Here is a 5,190-nt window from a genome sequence, read left to right on the forward strand (position 1 = left end):
TTTGCTGGCATACCACCTGTCCCAACTAGCTCTCAACAGCTGGAAGGAGCCCCTTCAGGGGCTATTACGACAATGTGGTCCGTTCCTGTTTGTTCTTCCGAGATAATACCCGGTAACTCTTATGTTGGAACTCAACAAATTGATCCGTTTGGAGGTCAATTTGGGCAATCCGGTCCCCAAGGGCTAACAATCCCTTTCAATGCTGGATCACCACCGTATGGGGGGCAGTATGCCCTTTCATTACCCCCTCCGGGAGGTTACCCATACGGGAGTTCACAACAGTATTCAGGTTATACTGGAATTACGACTAGTGGTTGGGTACCTATACTACCCCAGCAACCAAGAGTTGTGTATTCTATGCAACAATGTGTACCTGCGTCAAACATCCCGACAACACCAGCTATTGTAACGGTGTCACAAGTTCAAACGATGCCTGTTGCATGTCAACCTCAGATTTCTCAGGTTGTAATGCAACAGCCCCTTGACCCTGTGACTCAACCACAATCGCCAACTGGTGGGGCGACACAGGTCCAAACGAGTACAATTACCCCACATCTTGGTCCAACGGTTAGTATAGCACAACAGAACATGGCTTCACAACCATGGCTGGTGCAATACCAACAACCACAATTCCAGCAAGTGTATCAAGGTTCTGAGCAGCAGATCTTTGCGAACAGTGGACAACCGTATATCCAAAACGGTCAAAATCAACCACTTTACAGTGGTCAAGTCCACCAACCGTATCAGTCATACCAACATCAACTACATTATGCTGGTATGCAAAGACCAACTGCTCAGGCGATTCCATCATACCCTGGGTATGCTTCGCCTAACCTGAGTCAATAGTTACCATTCGTGGCAACTCTAGAGTTACCCGATTTACACCGGTTAACAAATGATCCGATTGCTTATGCCCCTTGGTGGCCAGCGATTCCTCACAAACTTCCATCGGACATTCCTAAATTCAATGGAAATCCAGGTGAATACCCATCGAATCACGTGATGACTTTTCATCTGTGGTGCTCATCAAACACTCTAAACGATGATTCGATAAGGCTTCGCCTTTTTCAGAGGACGTTAACGGGTCCAGCAGCAAAATGGTATATTGAATTACCTAGAGCCTCTTTTGACAATTTCAGCTCCTTAGCCACGACTTTCTTAACCCATTTTCAATTACCGATAAGGTATGAAGTGGGAACCGAAATCTTAACCAACTTCAAACAGACAATAGCCACTCACATATATGATCATATACATGAGTGGCATCGTCGTCGTAGGATGGTGAAAACGTACGTTCCCGATCAGTTATTAGCTGAATGGTTTATCAAGTCGTTACTTCCTGCCATAACGGAAGATGTGGCCAAGGGGGGAGTCGTAACAGAGGAGCAAGTGATTGCTCGTGCACAATATCTAGACTTAGTATACACTCAATCTGGCACGCTCTACGACAAGATACCCGACGCCCCTAGACCGGAATTCTCAATTCCTCCTCCTCCTAAATCGAATAGTGACTCTCATGCCGGCGATGGTGTGATTGGTACTGCAAGCGCGAAATCGACAAAGGCTTCGTCTCAGAAAGCCCGTAAGACTTCAAATCAAAATGCAAAAGAAGAAATTCTTGCTTCGGAAGTAAATGCCGTATCAACAGATAAAGGCAAAGAAACCAATCAACCAGGGAGCAAGAAGAAGCAAAACAAAGGGAAGAAGAAGAAACAGGATGAGTCATCACCTGAAAAACCTTCTTCAAACCCTCCTATGAAAGGGAAACCAAAAAGTCCATGTTTCATATGTGATGAGGATCATTGGACACAAGATTTTCCATACAAAGCTGAGCTTAAGAGGTTCTTCAAAAGTTCGTAAACCTTAGCAGTCTTAACTGATCTGTTTCCAAATCAAGGTCAAAATCTGGTTGATAGTGGAAATGCTTCCCCGTCGCAAGTGCTAATGTTGTCGATCTCCAAGCAACAAAATGATGCTTTGATTTCGACAAGGAACAAAGTTTACGGGAATCCGCAGCAGTCGAGCAACAAAGGTAAAGATCAACCAAATAGTTCGACAACAACTTCGACAGAAGTTGTACCACCCATAATTCCTGAATTAACAATAAAACCGCCAAAGGGAGTAGTACACAAGTCGACATTTAATCCTCGCGCCAGAGCGGCGCAACATTATAACATAGTGGAAGATTTGGCCCAAACGCCATCCGCTATGTCGACTCTTGAGGTACTACAAAATTGTCCATCCCAAAGGCAGGCTTTGTTATCAGCCATTGGTGGGGTTGATCCTAAGGATTCCAATCTTGTATCCTTCGACCACAAAGGATACGACCCTCAGTTACCAGCTCAACTAGCTTTCCTTATCCAAGTGAAAGCCCTCAACAAAACTGTTCATCGAACAATTATTGATGAGGGGGCATCTACATGTATTATGTCGATGAGTTGCTGGAAAACTTTAGGGTCTCCAACCTTGTCGCGATCTTCGACGACATTGAAAGCATTCGACGGTAGGACATATACCCCATACGGTATCCTAAATAACTTGAAGGTTGAACTAGGAGGAAAAACAGTGGAAATAGATGTTGAAGTCATCGATGGGAACCTTGACTACAACATCCTACTGGGAAGACCATGGATCTATGCCATGGCAGCTGTCGTGTCGACCTATTTTAGAAAGATTGCATTTCCTTTCCAAGGAGGAATAACAATCGTCGACCAGCAAAACCTCCTCCCCAATGGTTCTCAAGTTACAGGAAGCATTCCAATGATCCATGAGAGCAACCATTCGCTTCAAGATATCAGAGTAGGCCTACTAAAAGACCCCATATTGATGGGAACTTTCGCACTTCCACCTCCAATCTATATAGGTGAAATAGCGTTGGTAGCAACCTGCAACATGATATCTTCCACGAAAATCACAGAAGACGGTATCAACATGGATCATGCAATGGTTTTGCCCCCAATCCCAATAGAAATATTGTAGCAATCAATGTTTCGGGCATGGGAGGCAAACCCAAGTCAACGCTCGTCAAGCGTTTGGGTTGATAGGTCTAGAGAATATGTCACCCCTTTGGATCCTTGGTCGCGAGTGCATGGAAGTGACGAAGGAATCCTACAATCAATGTTGATTGAGGGGGCACCATGGAATGATAGCCACCATCGTTCCCTTCTTCCGGACTGTGAAGAAGATACTCAAGATGACCTTTATCATCCTTCAGTTTTTGAATTCCTATCAAATACTGTAAATACGGTGGATTCCGAGCGGAACCTATCCAATATTGAAGAGACTATAGCCATAAATATCTCGATCAAAACAGATGTTGTAGAGAATAGTTATGTCGGCAAAGGATGTTCTCCTTCAGAACTGGAAATATATAACGCTCTTTTTCGCGAATTCAAAGATGTCTTTGCTTGGTCATATGATGAAATGCCAGGCATTGACTCGAGTATCGTTGAACATGAAATTAAGATGTATCCTGATGTCAAACCAGTAAGACAACGGCTTCGGCAGGTGCACCCCAAGAAAGCCGCTGCCATTAGAGCAGAAGTTGAAAAGCTTCTCCATGCTGGTTTCATCTACCCGGTTCCTCTAACTGATTGGGTATCGAATATTGTCACTGTTATGAAAAAACAAGGAACAATTAGAGTGTGCGTCGATTATAGGGATGTAAATCAAGCTTGTCCAAAGGACAACTACCCTACACCCTTCATCGACCAAATAATTGATGAATGCGCCGGATGTGAAATCTTTTCATTTATGGATGGATTTTCCGGGTATAATCAAATAAATATCTGCCCGCAGGACCAGTCAAAGACTGCATTTATTTGTCTGTGGGGCACATTCGCTTATCGAAAATTACCCTTTGGTTTAAAGAACGCAGGGGCGACATTTCAGAGAGCAATGAATTATGCTTTCCATGACATCAAGAACATCGTTCAACCCTATCTCGACGACCTTCCGGCTCACTCGCGGAAGCGGACTGATCATCCGCAGCATTTAAGAGCGATATTTCTACGTTGTCGACACTACAAGATAAGACTCAATCTGCACAAATGTGTTTTTTGCATCAGTTCTGGTCGTTTACTTGGCTTTGTAGTATCTAAGGATGGGATTCGTCTCGACCCTTGTAAGGTTCAGGCAATCATTAATTTTCCTCCACCTTCAAATTTTCTTCAGATTCAGAAACTCCAAGGGAAAGCAAACTTTCTGAGGAGGTTCATTCCAAATTACGCAGAACTTGCTAAAGGTTATACCCGTCTTTTGAAAAAGGATGTACCTTTTGTCTGGGACTAGGTTGCGCAAGCTTCATTTGATGCTCTGAAAGATTCTCTAGTAAAAGCATCATTAATGTATGCCCCGAACTATCAAAGAGACTTTAACCTGTATCTGGCTGCAGCGGATACGACCATTGCGATGGTTTTAGTTCAAGAAGTCGATGGAATTGAACACCCTATATATTATTTAAGTAAAAACTTGAATGATACAGAGAGTAAATATTCTTACGTTGAAAAGCTAGCACTTGATGCTGTTCAAGCGATACAAAGATTTCGACATTATGTCCTCTTTCGGAAGACTACCGTTTTATCATATTGCAACCCCATGACTTATATACTGTCGCGACAGTTGCTGGGGGGCAAATATTCAAAATGGATAGCAATCCTTCAAGAGTTTGATCTGGAATTTGTAAAATCCAAATCAAAGAAAGCTTTGGTTTTCGCAGAATTATTATGCGATCTCCCATCGTCGTCCAATGATGAAACATCCCAAGAATCAATCGCGGACGAAAGTTTGTTTCTGATATCAGCAAATGATGAGTGGTATGGAGATATAATAGTTTATCTCCAAACCCAAAGATTTCGGCCAAACACCTCCCACTCAGAACAAAAATGTATTTGATACCAAGCAAAAGACTACATGATCGTCGGTGATACACTTTACCGTCGTGGTGTCGATACGGTTCTGAGAAGGTGCCTCACCCATGAGGAAGCCGAAAAAGCCTTGAATGACTGTCATTCAGGCGCCTGTGGGGGGCATCAATCTGGATATGCTACAACACAAAAAATCTTACAAGCAGGATACTTCTGGCCAACCATGTTCAAAGATTGCCTAACCATAGTCAGAAGTTGCCATGCTTGTCAGATTTTTAATAGCAAAACGAGAAGACCCCCCGCTCCGTTACAGCCAATAGTAGCT

This window comes from Pinus tabuliformis, chromosome 1_2, assembly GCF_031772625.1.
Source record: "Pinus tabuliformis cultivar Carrire ecotype Pingquan chromosome 1_2, CPIR1, whole genome shotgun sequence".
In the NCBI taxonomy this organism is placed as follows: Eukaryota; Viridiplantae; Streptophyta; class Pinopsida; order Pinales; family Pinaceae; genus Pinus; species Pinus tabuliformis.